The sequence below is a fragment of the Rhinolophus hipposideros genome, assembly GCF_964194185.1.
Source record: "Rhinolophus hipposideros genome assembly, chromosome: 16".
In the NCBI taxonomy this organism is placed as follows: domain Eukaryota; kingdom Metazoa; phylum Chordata; class Mammalia; order Chiroptera; family Rhinolophidae; genus Rhinolophus; species Rhinolophus hipposideros.
In genome coordinates this window covers 19958672-19976326 of record NC_138062.1, presented here as the reverse complement: position 1 = coordinate 19976326, position 17655 = coordinate 19958672, and the positions used below count along the sequence as shown (strand labels likewise).

The 17655-nt window shown below is 38.8% G+C and overlaps 1 protein-coding gene across 1 annotated transcript in view; it reads left to right on the top strand.

The window, feature by feature from the left end:
- The window catches only part of TTC29 (tetratricopeptide repeat domain 29), a 538084-nt gene that overhangs the window by 295829 nt on the left and 224600 nt on the right, over positions 1–17655 (top strand). The window contains exon 5 of the mRNA XM_081077081.1: positions 6307–6395. The gene's annotated coding sequence lies outside the window, so the exon portion shown is untranslated. The remainder of the gene's footprint in view (positions 1–6306; positions 6396–17655) is intronic.

Genomic DNA, 17655 nt, shown 5'->3' with positions numbered 1-17655 from the left:
TGGGAAATTTTCTTTATATATATAATTTTATATTGAAACTGCCTACATTTCTACAAGTGAAATAAGTCACAGAACGTTATCTGTAAAGTTGATGTTTATAAGACTAGGATCTGAGGTTGTTGAGTAAATTTTGCTAGCTATCCTTTAAAAATTATTTTTTTCATTTTTTTCATGATGAATGGTATGGTTATTTCTAGATATAGAAAAAATGTAGAGAATCCTTCATGATTATATCTTATTTAATTTTATGTGGTTTGGCATTATGAAACAGAATAAATAGAATTCTTGACTATAAGGGGAATCTACTAAAAATTAATATGAAAAAACTAGTTGAATTAAGTCAAACAGTTATGCTGAGAACAAGTAGCTGACTTCAATCAAATGTTATTTATAAAACAATTATTTTATAATTATTTTCTCCCCAAATAAAATTGGCCAAATTACTCCTTATGTACCAGCTCAGCCTGTGTGAATGCTACCCAAATAGAATAAAAGACAATGTACATAAAAGTAATGTAGAAAAACGTGTCTACCAAAGTCATGAAAGATGAAAATTTTAAATATTTTCCTTTTTAAAAAAAATTATATATTTAAAACATTTGTGAATTCGATGGCTTTGGAGCATTTTTGATAAATTACATTAAGGAGTCAGTCGCTTCTTTTTTCTTGCTGATCTCTGTGGAGAGAAGGAGTGAGCAGAGGAGATAGAGATAGAGCAAGAAAGAGAAATGTTATCTATTCAGTCCAAAGACGCTAAAGAATATTCCCATCATCAGGATTTCTTGAAGTAATTTAAATGAGGAATTCTCTTGCTATAGTTGGAAATGTTCGATGTGTGTGTTTCTTGACCATTGTTTTATAGGCACAACTGTGTTCAGCTGCTCCGTACATGGTTCCTTATTTAGCTTGAACATAACAATATTTTTGGTTATTTTTTCCTGTTTTCCAACTTTATCTCTCAACAATATGCAGTACATGAATTGTATCTCCACTTCTTTTGCTATTGTTACAATTTTGTTAATAATTACTATCAATGATTTATAAAGTATCCTATAGAATACATTAAAATATATGCACCCAGAGTAATAATAAAAATATTTAATAACCAGTAAGATACAAGCATTAACCAAAGTGAATGCCTGCCTGCTACATAAAGAAGAAGGAATGCCAGCCAGAAACAATTGTTTTAGCCAGTCTGGTTATATTCCAATTGAATATCAGTCCTGTATACACAAACTTCCCAAAGTGGACCCATTAAGGAAAACATAATGTGTGTCAACAATAAACATTTATTGAACTCTGTTTAATAAACTCTGTTAATGTATTTGTATGTATATGTACACCCACACATACATACAAATATGTATATATGAACAGGTAGATAACCTCCAAACCTCTAACTTCCAAAACAGTCCTTCAAAGTACATCGCTCCTAAACACATTGCTTCAATATCATAAATGGCATTTGGAATAGTCCACAAAAACTGATTTCACAGAAATATTACACACTGGCAGTCAAAATTTGAATCTATCCCCTAACCAAATTTTACCTTTATAATTTGATAATGGATAATTGTGCTCATGACACAGCTTTTATTGCCCTTTATCATCTAACATTATATATTAAATTTCTACTTCTCTTTTTAGCTGGGTGGGATTAAGAATAAAATTTATATAGTTGAGAAGTTGTAGTAATAGCTCTTCATCTAACTCACTGTGACTTCACAGGTTTCCCTTTTCTCTGTTATCTATTTGTAGAACGATTCCAATTGGAGATGAGAAATGCATACACGAAAAAATAAAAAGTGGCAAACTACTGCTTGTAATGATTATATTAGATTTTCCCCAAGCTTTCCCCACTTCTTAAATATGTAAACCATCACTCACAGAATCAACTACAAGATCTCTGATTTGATAATGTTGAATGTCAACTATAATTATGTATATATATATATTATGAATATGTATATGTGTATATATAGTCATGGAATATAAAGTACAGCATAGGGATATAGTCAATACTATTACAATAACTATGTACGATGTCAGAGGGATAGTAGACTTAGGGGAGGTTATCACTTTCTGAGGGGTATAAATGTATAATCATTATGTTGTTTTGTACACGTGAAACTGATAAAAAATTATTCAAACAATAAAATAAAAATAAATCTTTGATTTCAGGCAAATGCAAATAATTATGGTTTCAAATTTAGAACTATACTCTGAGAACTACATTTTATATATCTGTGGTAACATTTCCATCGTAAAGGGCTTCATATAAATGCTTTTTGATAACTGTACAATTTTACAGATGACAAAAGTAGGGAGTAAGTGTATTAGCAAAGTTTTAAAGTTAGGGTTAAATCCAAGATTTCCTGATTCTCAATTTATCAATGAGACCCATCCTGATGATTCAATTGCTTCATCAGTCCTTTGAAGATACTGATGGCAAATGTGCTGTTTCCTTTTTTCATAAATAGTCTTTATTGTCATAAATAGAATAATATTTAATATTATTACTTTTTAATTTTAATATTTAAAAATTTTAAAATAATTTTCCAATATTATAGACTAATGCCTTTTAATAGAATTACTTCCAAGTTAATTGAAGATGAGCATGTCATACCTTTCTCTAGGGAATTCTTTTCTATATTTATCATCAAATCAAATGATGCAGATCTCATAGATTTGGTTCAGTAATGCTCACCATAAACACCAACAATGGGTACACTCAGCACTGGGTTGAAAGCATTGTGACAGCCAGCAGCTGTCCTATGTAAGGGGCTAATTATACATGATGAGTGTCTAATTTGAGCACAACACAAAGCTCATTTAATCTAAATAGCAAAGAAATTGATGTGGCAGAGTGTATCTCTTATGAACTGTCTGATTGACTTTGCTACGTCTAAAGATGAGGAGTGAGTGAATGGCACCTGCTACTCTTGGCTCAGGAACCGGGGAGAAAAGGGTTAATTTTCCAGTGAGAAGGACAATGACTTGTGCATCCTGCTGAAATGGGGATTTCCTCGTTCAGTATTGAGGTGCTGTGCATTTTAATTGAAGGCCAACCGTGCCTTTCCTCAGCACAACTACAAAAAATAAAATACTGAGTAGTGGTGTAAATATGTTGACAAATTCAGAAAATCAACTGCAAACTTCTCCTTTAAAAACATGTCTCATATGTATGAAATCTCACGGTTGAAGTATATCTGATAAAATAATTTTTGTATCTGTTTTACATCAACTGCATTTTTTTTCTTTTTACCTATTGACCCCCTTCGCCCGTTTATTCCATGTTCCACCCCCCTACCTCTGGCAACCACCAATGTGCTCTCTGTAGCTATGAGCATGTTTATTTTCTTCTGTTTAGATTCCATGTATAAGAGAGATCAGAAGGTCTTTTTGTCTTTCTCTGTCTGACTTATTTCACTTCGCATGATGCCTTTGAAGTCTGACTGTGTTGTCAGAATGGAAAGATTTCATTCTTTTTTGTGGCTGACTAATATTCCATTTGGATGGAATCCTTAGGGTTTCCTATATGTAATATCATGTCATCTGTAAATTGTGAAAGTTTTAATTCTTCCTTTCAAGTGTGGCTGCATTTTATTTCTTTTACTTTCCTGATTTCTCTGGCTAAGACTTCTAATGCTATGTTGAATAGAAGTGGCAAGAATGGGCATCTTAGTCTTATTTCTGATCTTAGAGGAAAGGCTTTCAGCTTTTCACCAGTGAGTTACCTGTGGGCTTGTCATATATGGCCTTCATTATGTTATGTTCCCTTTATACCCACTTCATTGATAACTTTTATCATAAATAGATGTTAAATTTTATCAAATGCTTTTCCTTGTGCCCCAATCATTGTGGCTGCTGCCTAGGGGATGCCTTCTGACTGCCTGGCCCTGGAGGCCAGAGAAGCTTGTGTTTCTAGTCTCATGGGACTGTAATAATTGGTGTCACCCAAAAAAGAATTAATACCCCTATTGGGCACCCCAATTTTTGCAGCTGCTGCCAGATGACACCTCTACATTGCATGGCTCTGGTGGCCAGTGGGGCTTACACTAGTAGGTCTCACAGGACTGTAACCAACAGAGAAAGAGTTTTTAAACAGCTACCACTCCCAGGGCACAGCAAGAGGCAGCAGATCAAGGACAGGAGCTCCGCCATTTTGTAAAGGAGGCCCATTAGTTAATCATCATGGATGTGGCCTGAGGGGCAGGCTTCTAATTAAACACACATCTAGGGGCTGACAGTAATCCTTTTCAGAGACCTCAGAGGGTGGGCACTCTCTTCATGCTCTCCCTCTGCCATGCTTCAGAGCTCCAGTGTCTCCTGGAAGGGAGCCTTACACATGACTGGTGACCTGGTTTTTACACCTGGTGCCCCAGTTTTGCAGCTGCTGCCTGAGGGAAGCGCCTTGATCACCTGACTCTGATGGCCAATAGGGCCTGCGTCCCTGGGTCCCATCGACTGTGGATCAGAGAAACAGAGAGAGAGAGAGAGAGAGAGAGAGAGAGAGAGAGAGTTCTCAGCACACTGCCACCCTGGGTGCACTGTACAGACAGCAAACTAAGACACACACCCCAGCCTCTCTGTGAGGGAGGCCTCTTGGTTTGTCCCAGAACTTTGGTCTGAAGGGCCGGATTCAGATTCAGCACACATCTAGTGACCTCCGGAGCCGTTCTCAGGGAGCGTGGGCTCTGGACACCATCTTGATGCTCTCCCTCTGCCTTGCTCCCTACAATTGTATGCTCTGTGGTAACAGAGCATTTCCCTCTAACTTATTCCAACCAAAATGCCTATCCTAATTCTCGGCACATACTTGGCAATCAAAAGACTATGTTTTGGATGAAAGAATGAATGGGTAGAAATAGACCTATTATGGTTGTCCAATTCCTTTGAGCTCTAATGAGGTCATATCTAGGAAAATGGATGCACAGTTTCTTATGATTTCCATTTTTCTCATTTTTTTTGGTCTCCTACAGGGGATATAGCAAAATATATGCCACATTGTGAGGTGAGACAATTAGAGGTTTGAATCACCCAGACTGATGTACTGTAAATGATAAAACCCCTTAAAGGGAAGAACTTTGAAACAGATAGATTTAGGCTTGTATCCCAAAATACTTAAACTCTCTGAACTCAGGTTTCTTGTTGTAAAACACTCACCTTGTTTTATTACATGAGAAGATGAAAATAAACTCTCTAGCATCACATGCAACAACATAAAGTAAGTCTGGATTACATTTTAGTTTCTTCCCTTTCCTTTATATCTACGTATGGACGTTTTTTTATATTCATACTGAGTATTTGAAGGAAAGAATTCTTAAGAATGCATTAAAATATTAACCTTCTCTTTTAACTTCACTGTAACCTGTGAATTATGCATCATTCTGCTGTTTTCACTTACAGCTTTGGACGACCTATCGTCTGCTTATTTGATCTAGTCTCCTCACAAAATGTATAAACTGGCTCTTTCCTTAGATGGACTCATTATTCCAAATTAAGCATAGATATATAGACAGAGATTTATAGTAAGAACAGAAATGGTTACTTAAAGGAAATCAACATTACGCTCAATGGGCCATATTAAACCCACATTCTATCCACCTGAGCTGCACTCTCCTCCTGACAGGGTAATGGAGGGGGCGAATACTAAGGCTGAAGGGGGAAGTGACTGCACAGATGGCAGGAGAGTGGAAGACAGGTGTTTGAATAGACACCACCTTCCCACTAGGTCTGTCCAACTCAATAGTCCTCAATAATTCTCCCCAAGTTCATTTGTATTCATATTCATTCAGCAGATGACCACTGAGTAAGCAAATACAAATAACTGTAGATTACGTTTAAATATTAAACATAACATTGACCTGGGCTAATCCAGCCAGTGGAAAGATAATTGTGTATGTGTCCTTTTGGGATGAGAGGCTCTAAGTGTTTAATGCCGTCAGTGGGCATGACTTCTGAAAGCCACAAGCTGGTTTGGCTGCTAGAAGAAAAAAAAAATGAAATCCTGATCATTTTATCTGATCACTTGTGCTAGAGTTAACAGTCGTTTTCTTCTCTAGTGCCCGTCAACACCGGGAAGGAACAGGCACATGTATTAGGTCAGCTTATGTCAGTATCTTTAAAACAATATTTGGGCATATAGGAAGACAATTGGAAGCTGCATTAGATTGACTCTGGGCCTGATGGCAACTCCTCTAACCTAACCCGCAACATTTAGTCAAAAGGTTTTGAGTCAGTCATCCTGGGATGTTAAAAACAAGTCATTACACTAAGTACAGATTTTGGACACTGTCGTTTCAGAATAAAGCATGGTGACAAATCTGCAGAAGACTGCAACTGTACATCAGGAGAGGATACAATGAGACTTGCTATGAAGAAAGCAATGTCAAGTAAGTAAAGAACCAAGATATTGTCTCCTTTATTGTACACAAAATGCTAGTAACGCCCCTCTTTTCTCCAACTACTTTCTGCCCTTCAGCTAGATTCCATCTTAACTAAATAGGATTGCAAATCCTCTGCTTACAGCTGCTGAAAGGGTTCCCGAAACTGTGCATCACTTTGATTTCATGGGGGACAATTGCAGGCGTTGTATATATGGAGCACTCAGGAGCTTGCTGGCTCTGACTCTATCACCCGACTGTAATGCTGAGCACACTCAGAACACAAGACAAGGTGGGGGGAGCCAAAGGGATTCGCTCACTCTCTCTCTCTGCAAATAGATGCGTAGAAATCATTGTATGCGTTGTATGTGCTCTACCTGAGGCAGACTCCTTGGGACTGAAACACAAATCTACGATGTGGGAAATGTAAATTTCATGTACTCCTCAACCTCATCGATTGAGCACTTGTCATATGATGGAAACATGGCAGGCACTAGGGAAAGAGTGATGGGTAAGATAGACCGGGCCTGTGTTTTCCTAAGACTTGCAATCAGCTGGGGGTCACGAACTGCAAACAAAAATGATGCAAATAAGTATTAAAATAATTATTACAAATTATATGAATTGATGTATAGAAGAAGTGAAATAAACAATGAGCACAGCAGCAGTGACCTGGTCTAGGCATGGGGCGCAGACAAAGCTCCTTGAGGAAAGCAGTATTTACGCTGAGACAGGAAATATGAGTCCTATTTAGCCAGATGAACAAGGGGGAAGTGTTCCAGTCTTAGGACAGAACATACGTGCAGGTCGTAGGAAAGGAAAGAGAATGGCACATCTGAGGAGAAAAGTTAAGATCAGCCGAGCTGAGCATAAAGATGAGATACATGGGCAAGACTGTACAAGTACCTGTGGGATCTTAGGTTCGTCCCTTGTGCTGTGGAAGGCCACTGGAGAATTTACATCGAAGCTGAGGGGCGATGTTTTTAAAAGTTCAGTTTGGATGTGTTGTTGTGGATAACTAGAACGATCCAAGCTGGGGGTGGGGAAAGGAACTAAGAGGCTATCATAATATTTTGAGTGAGAGCCAATGGTGGCGTGAACTACAGTGGCAATGGGAATGGAAAGAGGAGCATGTTCATATGTGAATTGGCTTTTCTGCCAACTCCACCGAAGCCATATCCTTTACCACCGCAAATTAGGCCAAAGCATTTAAATTGCATCTTACTTTCTGGGAAAGAATCGCTTCTCCATCTGTAAATAGGCACAACAATACTTATATTGTTAAGAGCAGTGCTTAAGATATCCAGGCACTGCCAGAAATTTTCCAACAGTGTAAGGTTAATTCATGTATGCATAATAATGGATTATAAACGAAGTGAGATCACTTCTACCCCTTGATAAGGGGCCCTCTGTACCTGATACATTGAAAATAATCAGTTGCATGTAATGAACAAAATTATAACTTGAACTAAAATTAGATGAAACATTGAGATGTATCGTAAACCACCAGAATTACAAACAAACAATGCGCATTTCATTTAGACCACCAAGCCTTCCTTACCTACATGTTTGACAATGGTTACTCCATGTCTTAACCCATTTGTATCCTATCTCTCTATCTTAACCCACTCTTCCTTCTCAGCTGTCTCACTTGTCTGGTGGAATCCCCTGCATTTCACCACCTTCTTTTGTGCTAATTCCTCTGCTCTCTGCTTTTCCATTGCATTTCCTCTCCTGTTCCTGTTTGCTCAATAGCACTCTTTTTTGCTCTCCCATTTCACTTTGACCTGTTCTTTCTCTTCTGCTGCACACTGCATGGATTTCTTGTTCTCTCCTCCTTTTGTTTGCTCTTCCTTCTATTTTATCCTCACTCATGATTTCTCTGAGGAAACTCTGCTACTCTTCATAGGAGAGAGGGAGTTAAATCCCAAACTTACCCAGTCCAGAATAAAACCTCTAATGAAGTCAGAAAAAGCTGATTGAGTAGACCAAAGAGCAAGCACTAGTCTTACTTCTGGGAAACAAAACCATGTAATACATCAAGAGATTTTCGCAAAGCTCTATCAGCACCATTTTTTTTTTTTCTCAAGAGGTCGGCTTTGATGCCTGAGTTCTACCATTAGAGCTATTACTTTGGACGAAGGCATTCTTTATCAGGATAGAGGGTAAATATCAGCACATTTTTGGTATGATATCATCACACATACAGCAAATTGTGAAGTAACCACACAGTCACACGAGATCAGGATTACTAGAATTTTAGAATTGCAAGGGACATTAGAAAAATTTGAATAGTGTGTTAGTTTGCGAGAATAATTTGGTGTCGCCTACCAGGGAGGAAGCCTAAAAATAAGGATAGGTTCATTTTTATGGTAGGGAGAGGGAAGGACAACTTGAAAGGAATGGAGAATGCCTTGACCATCTATGAGACCCCTGGGAAGAAAATGTCAGGAAAGAAGGCCGTCAGCATGAGGTACAGCAGAGAACATCGGTGGTGCCCTCTTTGTGTCTGAACATATGGGGGTGCTGGACCAACTGTATGCAGCTTTAACATCAGAGGCCATGTTCACCCACTTGTAACTTTTAGCCGCCCAAACCCCAAAAGCCACAGAAAAGCAAATATGAAGAGTTGAAGTCATTTATACATTCACTCATTCACCAAATAATTACAAAGTCTCTCCTGTGAGCTAAGCACTGTTCTCAACAATGGAAGTACAGTACCAGGATTGAACAAGGCAATGTCTCCGTCCTTAAGGAATGGCATTCCAGTAGGAGTCATATAATAAATCTGCAAATAAATAAATGGACTATTAGTACTGCTATTGGTATTATTACTACTCTACTATTTACAATGATAATTAACACTTATATAATGCTTACAATTGGCCAAACATTGTTCTCTTACACATATTAACTCCCTTAATGCTCACAACTCTCTTTTAAGGTGGGGACTGTCAATTCCCATTTTACACATGAGGTAGAAATAGGTTAAGTGCCCCGTTTGAGGACACATGGCTTTAAGTGGAAGAGTTTTATATTGTCAGTGGTAAACATTATGAAGCAAAATAAAGGTCACACATGCCATACACAGATTTGGCTGATGTAGTTCGCATAATGAGAGAGTAACAACATGGCCTTTGGAATCTGAGCTCTTGGATCAATGTGCTAAAAATGAGCTCTGTGACTTTAGGCAAATTATATCGTTTATTTTAGGCCTCAGATTTCTCATCTGTTAAATGGGGATCACAAAACCTAGCTAGAGGGGTTTCTGTAAGCGTAAAATAAGATTCAGTTATATAGTGATTGTAAAGGATTTAGCACAGGCATGGCATACAAATTGTACATCAAAATGAGCAGAGCTTAAAGCTCCACGACAGCAAAAACAGAGAGAGGAGCAAACAAACCACATGTGGCTGAAGATTTCTAGGACAGGCCATAACTGTGTTTCTTCAAGGATTTACTAATGCGGAGGACTGAGAAGGAATGTAGGCGATTCAGATCTTTCCAAGGAAATGGACTCTTTCAAGAAATGATCATTTTTGGCAGATGTGTGAGGGTAGAGGCTCCCTGAAGAGGTCAGCCTGGCTAGCAGGAGAGAGCAGCCGTGAGAGAGGCTACGCTCCAGGGTTTTGCGGGACTTGCCATACCACAGAGGGCCCCCTGAAGTTGGAAGGATCACACAGTCCCCTTTGGTCACAGAACACAGGCTGAATGGAAAAGGGCTGGGCCAGCCTGGAGCCTTGTTACTGAAAGACATCTCACCTGGCAAGGTACAAGGGGCTCCCGTACAGATCTAAGAGGAAAGCACTTGGCCTGAAGCAATGACGTCTATTTTCATTAGTCTTATGCAATCTCATAACCCTCCCTTTTGTTTTTCCCTGACTTAGTCTGTTCCACAGGACCTGGATGATATTTCCCATTATTCTATAAAAAATATTGGTTGAGTTGTTACTAGTACGTTCCTCAGCTTCTTTCCACTTCCTGTATTCCTGTTCTTTGCTTATCAAATAGTTCTGCTTTGTTGTTACCAATCAAGATATGGCCAAGTTAATTTAAAGGGTATGTCTCTCAAAGACGTTATTTTTAGTTGGTTCTTTGGTATGCTGAAAAGATGTAGGGCTTGTGATCGCAAAGTGATTTTCCTTGTCAATCAGAAAGACTTTAGAAGCTATGACCTTTGCCCAAGTTCAAAGTAAGAAATGTTTGGTACCAGTGTTAGAATGTACATTAGCATTGTAGTTAATACTCATAGTTTGGGAGTGAAGATGAATGGATTTTTTCGCTGGATTTTGCCAATGCTATCTTCTAACATTTTTGGAAATCCATTTAGCTTGCTTACAACATCTTTTTTTTCCAATGATGAAGAGGAATAATAAGGATCCATAGATTCGTGTATTAGACCACAGAGTACGGCTTCAACAGGATTTGTCTGTAACTTGTAATAGGACATTCAGTCAAGAGAGAGTAATTTAGTGCAATAACTTAATGGAGACAGGAGGCAGGGGGAGTATAATGTAAACCTTGTTGTATTAGAAAACATGAATTTTTAACACGTGTAATATCCTTAATGAAAAATTTATTTAAAAAAATAAGCACACTCTTTCAGATCACTCTTGATATTATTTACTACACTTGAGAAATATACTACGGGGAAAGTGCTGAGGGAAGAATTCCTACATATTTATCATTATTAATATTAATATGCTCCAATTAAATGCCTAAGTATGTCTGAATACCTAAAAACTTCTTGCTGGTAATGCAAGTTGGTGAGGTCAATGTTGCTCTTCCTGGTCTACCAGATACCCTGTGGCCACGTTTGAGCCTTTCTAATCAAATGAGTCAGTGCTGGTGTTCCCAGTTTCTCTCTTAGACTCCATTTTTATTATTACTATTACTTTTTAAATTATTTTTAATTTTTTATTTATCTCCAGCTTTGACCTCCATTATATTCTCTAGACTTGATTCAAATACTTAACACCTTTTAGTTAAATATTCTGAGATGAATAACCAGAATGACTGTCACTACTGAAACTTAAAATTGCATTCTTTAAGCTATGTTTTTACCTGTAGGCCTAAGTAGGTGCTCAATAAATCTGTGTAAGTCTATTGATAATCATCGCCAATGTGAGTAATTCGCGTTCTCATCTGTTATTTGAAAGACTCTGTCCTTTGAGTATGAAGCCATGTAATTGAGTGTTGACGTATAATTGATAGAGAAACAACATTTGTTAGAATGTCCTGGTCCATGCGCCCTTCAGAGCAGTTACAATAAGAGATTCAAAATGGCAACAGTACAAAAAAGAACAAGGTTTAAAAAAAAAAAAAAAGGCCTTCAGGGAAAGCAGCCTATAAACCTGAAGAGTGCTTTGAGCGGAACTGGGACAGTGGGTTTTTTTGGAAATTCTTATATTGGTAGCTCTAGACGAGATTGATGGACTTTTAGGTAATATCTGAGCAAAAATTATTGCCTCTTGAGAATAAAAAAGTCAGTTTCACATTAACTTTTTAAACTTTTTTTGCTGAGTTTCAAGCAAATCAAAAGCATCATTCTCCACTTAAAAAAAGTGTTTAAACATTAGAAGAAATACATTTTCATAGGACAAGATAATACTCGTATGGGGATTTGACAAGCAAGTTTTTCCTCTTTGAAAGTTACTAAGAAACACTCAAAAAACAAAAAAAAGCACTGTGATTTGGTGGGTTCATCTCAGCCATAAATTACTTCTGCATCTGGCATAGTAGGCTCTGAATAAATAATTGTTAAATTAATAAAAGACTGTAGAGACCCATGACGAGTCTAATCTGTGAAATATTTTGAGCTTTTGGGATATAAAAACTGAGATACTCATTTTACTTGTCCTTTTTCCCCTAAGTTTATTAGAGCTCACGTTCCAAAACTTTAGTGTTAAGCTGACTCTGCCTCTCCCCACCAAGGCCAACTGTGTGCTATGAAAGGAACAGTGGTGACACCCCAGAGCTCAGGGAATGGCTCTAGGTTCTACTTCTTACTCTGTATTCCGAATGTTCTTGCTCTGGCCTAGAATATCTTGTTTCTCTTCTGATGCTTAACCTCAATTAGGTTCTTATCCAGTTTCTGCTGTCCACCTGGTTTCACATTTAGGTCTCAGTTTTGACTGCTTTCTGAGATCATCACAAACCATCATCTGTGGCGTTGCCTTGCCCTGCCCCCTTGTGCCTTAGCCAAGCGCTGGGCCTCAGCCCACAGGACGTCACCTAATGGAAGGGCTGTTTGAACTTCAGTCTCTGAGTCTCTTTCCTACGCCTACCATGTCTGTGAAGTGGCTGGGCATGCCAAGATTCCTTAACTGCCAGTGTAACTGAGTGATTTATTTTTTCTGGAACCTTCATGCCTCTGATAAGTAAACACTTAGAGCTTAAAATCGCAGGCCTCCACTGTCCTGCTTCTCTAAATCATGAGCTAGATATAAAGATGGAGCCCACACTTTAGTAGAGTTCCAGAGGCCATTTGTGTCCTGAGGCTCAGTACTGCCTTCTCCAGTGGGTGATCTGAGCACAGCTAGTAGGAGTAGGGTCTAAGCATTTTTATCAGAGCATTCTGAGACTGGTACCCAAAAATTCACAGCCAAACAGAGACCCTGCCATCCTTTCTTTGTCAGTGAGGGTATCACAAGTATCTAGGTTTTCAGAGGGGTTTAGCCTAACTTTCTAATCCCATGCTCAGCAGAAGAGGCAAAGAGATAGATGGAGGCTGCCCTCTAGCCAGGAGCCCCAAGGCCTCCCAGCAACACATATGAAGGTCCAGGCGAGAAGAGAGCGCCAAGGAGGCCAAATGTGGGCATCTGTCCTTTCTAGCCCTTGTTTATAGAGAGTAGTGTTCCACATGCTGCTGTCCTGCTTGCAGTGGACCCATTTCTTTCTCAGGACTGACACGATAATGTCATGAAATACTGATGATGCAACATAGACTAGCAGCCAAGAGCTGGGGCCTTGGAGTCACACTTCCTGGATTCTGAGCCAGATTCTGCATGTATGACGCTGAGACCGCGAGCACTTTTCTAAAACTCCCTGTAATTCAGATTCTTCCTTGTAAATTGAAACCATCATTCCACAATTATTTATTGTGCTTCTTCTCTGGGAAGGGTACTATTCTGGGGGCTGAGGATACAGCCATAAGAAAACTATGGCTGCAATGGAACTTGAGTTTTAGAGGGGAAGTAGACAATGCGCAAATAAATATACAGAGGGTGCCAAAAAATGTATACACATTTTAAGAAAAGGTAAACTATATTAAAATTGTACTACTCAATATATAACGATAACAAAAGATGAATGCAAGTCACGTTTGACTTCTGCAATTACAAGAGGTGCTCAAAGTGGTTACCATCAGTGTCCAGACACTTCTGATTATGGCGAACTACTGCTTCAGCAACGCTGACCAAAATGTCCACTTGTATACATTTTTTTGGCACCCCTGATATACTATCAAAGATAAGTATAGATAAGAGCTCTACAGAAAAACAAAGCATGGTAAAGAGAATAAAGAGTGACGTGTACTATTTTAGATGGAGTGATCAGAACAGTCTTTTAGGAGATGACATTTGACCAGAGATCTGAATGCAATGAAGAGTAAGCCACGCATGTAACTGTTATTCCTATTAGGGAAACTGCCAAATGCAAAGGCCCTGAGACTGAAGTGTACCCGGGATAATGACATTACCGATTAAACACAGTTGTTGTGCAGTTAAATGAGTTAATTCATATAAGAACTTTAAATAGGACCTATAAAGAAATATTTCTTTGTAATTACTAGCTATTACTACTGTCAGACTGCTTTGTATATTCTGGATCAGCTGGTCCAGTTCTCCACCTGCCCTGAAGCCACCCTGATTTGGGGCGGGGGGGTGGGGGAGGGTGTCATTGCCACCATTTGCTTCCTGCTGGTAAACCTAGTCGGTACGGGTAACATGTTGAGAAACATGCTGTGTCTCATCTTCTGGCCATCCTTCCTCCTGGATCTTAGTTACTTCTGGCTACACATCCATTCAACTCCTTGAGTCAACTCTGCCTTCTGATTTAAGTGAGATTTCTGTCACCAGTACGGCCTTTATCACCTGTCAGCCTACTCTCCATGACAGTGCCAGGGATCCAAGACAAGTGTGTGTCTTATAGGGAGATGTCTTTAGATGCAGAAGACATCTCCCAATACAAGCTTCATGGGGGCCTGTGTTTTTTTCAAATGGCTACTTCCCTCTTTGGCAATAAGAAGCCCCGTAGAAGAATAAAGACTGCAAATTAAGGTGGAATTTATCAGACTACCCATAAACTCAATGGGGGCTCTGATAGTCTTTGAGAGAAAAATGGACAAACTCCCACTGCCTCAGTATGTTCATCATTTGAGACTTGCACCTGCTACCACAGATTCATGACCTTCTGAAACAGCTCTGTTGAATTATTTGTTATTGCTCTTTTTTAGAAAATTATCCTTCTAGGTACTTATAACCTTGTCCATATTTGGGAAATTGACAAGTGGGTCTGGGTCTGGCTCTGCACACAGTGGTGCCATTTGGTTTATGCAGATGCAGGAGCCCGGCTACCGACAGGACTTGCTCAATGAACACATCTTCCATGACCTTGTGTTCCAATGTCCTTACATCATCCCCTTGCATGACATCTCATAGTCAGTAACACTGACCTCTGCTACAGCAGACATTCACTGAGGGTCTGTTAAAAGCCAGATGTCATCCTAAGATCTTTTCATGGTTATCTCATTTCAACCTCACAACAATCCTATGTAACCCAGATGCTCCATATGTCAGCAGGTTACAAGATCACACTTCCCATGAACACCCAAACCACAATAACCTGGGTTTTCATCTCTTGTCACTATCAGATATCCAGTGTCTTTGTCAGGTCCTCTTCCATGGACTTCTTGGAAACTTAGGAAATTCTTTCCATTGCAAAACCTGGCTATCTATACCACATTGGTCCGGGTTTGGGCTACTCCTGGGCCTTTGTGCAGGTCTCCTTTTCTGCCCAGGACTGGTTTCACTCAGGCAGCTGCTGCTATTTTCCCTGACATGGTTTTGTCTCAAGTGTAGGCTCAGATGCTTCCCATATTTACTTACTGTCATAGGGAAGATTGAGCTGTAATGTTTTACCAAGACTCATGATGGCTTTGGAGAATGGAATGATACACAGAGGACGTTCAGTTGGCTCATCGCTTGAATTGCTCTCTGTTCTGAGTCCTTAGGCTCAGCCCCTCTGAAGTTCCATCTGAGGCCTCAGCCTCTGCAATGGGCTGATTTTCCAGCTTCTTTCTTCCAACGTGGTGCAGAGGCCAACTCATGTTGGCAATGAGACTTCCTTGCAAATGTGTCTTATACTCTGATTCTAAACTTCTTTTTCCTCCAGTTCCAAATGAAGGGACAGTTATCTCCTATTATCTAAAACCTAATCCTTGGGCTCTCATTTTCTACCCAGGATAAAGAGCAACCTCATCTCTATCCACAGGGCTTTTCCCTAAGGTGCCTACTGTAGGAAATGCATAGAAGCATGACAAATCAACAATGGGACAGTCCCCAAATTTCAGAGTTACTCACTGTTGCTTCATCTCACTTATGAGTTATCCAGAGACTGTCCACATCGAGCTTTAGCATTCCCAGCCCGGGTCCGTACATGATACTAAGACTGGCTGCCATACTCTCCCTGACACTTTCCAGTCTCTGCCCCCAAGCCCCATCATGTTTTGTATGTGTTATCCAATTGAATTCTCATCACAGCCCTATAGAATAGGTGTTATTGCTGTGGCTTTTGTCATTTATTACCCATTAAAAAATTGGTGAGATTGGAACTATTATTAGATCCATGAAACAGACAAGGAAACCCAGATTTAGAAAGTTTGAATAACTTGTGTAAAGTGGTAGACAGACACTTGTACACAGAAGGCACCCGGTTTATGCCACATCCCCTCATCCAATGACACCCTCTTTGTCAAAGATAATTTACTGCCCCTTTGAGCTCCTTAGCCATTTCAGGAGCTACCACTGTGTCTAGTTTGCTTTCTAGCTTTGGAGCAAGCTGTTCAGATGTGTAATCACCTGTGTCCAGGTCTATACCCACAAACTGATCACCAAAGAAAACAAACGACCACATTTTCCAAACACGCCACTCTTGATTTATCACTCGTGGACCACACAGCCCTCACTTCTCAACCTTGGGGTCTTCTTCTCTGCACTGTGATAAGCACTTCTTTTTATTTTTCTTAAACCACATGACATGGCCTTTTATCTTTTATTACAAAAGACCTTTATTAACCACTGCATATCATCTTACATTGTTCCCTTGTGCTATTTCTGGATGTGTGAGACATGTCTCCCACATAAAATGAGAACTCCCTTACCTTGAAGGTAAGGACCATGTATTAAACTTCTTTTATGTTTTCTCCACAGAATGTCACGTTATGCTAAGTTCATACAAAATACTAAGTGAATGTTGGCTCGAAATATTGTTAATAGGAATTAACCAAAAAAGAAGAAACAGTTAATAGGAATTAATCAAAAAAGAAGAAACTGTTAATAGGAATTAACCAAAAAAGAAGAAACTATAAAAACTAATTTTTATAATAACCCTTAAAATATCTGTTTTAATTTATTTTCCATTTGTCCAATTAATTTATAGTACTACAAATTGTCAGTGGTAATTCTAGGAGCAAGTAGTAAGGCCTTTTTATCTTTATTAAAACGTTGAAAAAGAGATGACTCTCCATAGTTCATAGATAAATGGTGAAAAAGGAAACATACACTTATGGTTTTTAATAGGTTGGAAAAAGAAGGTTAAAATAATTCCTTAGGGTTTCTAAGTAACAATTTTCACACTTTAATTGTTAGGTAGTATTAACATTTTCTAAAGTGTCTCTGGATGTCTTTGTCATCCACTTTATATAAATAAATGAAAAATATTAGCCTTGCAATTATTAAAAAATAAAAGAAAAAAGGGTAGCATTTTGGTTTGATTTTGGTGACAATTGCTGGATAAGGGCAAATACCAACACCTTTTTTGGGGAAGCATTTCAGTTTAATGAAATTCCTTTTAACATACATTTAATAAAATACTGAATGAGAAGTCCCATTTTTTTACTATACACTTTGTGAAAAGTGCCTAGACCTGCCTTTTTGGGAAACTGTGCTGCTTTCTGATTATAAATGATGTCTTTTGTTTTGTTGCTTAATGTCTCTGAAGTTTAAAAACTATCTTATGGTAAAGTTAAACCTTCTTCAGGAGCTTTAAC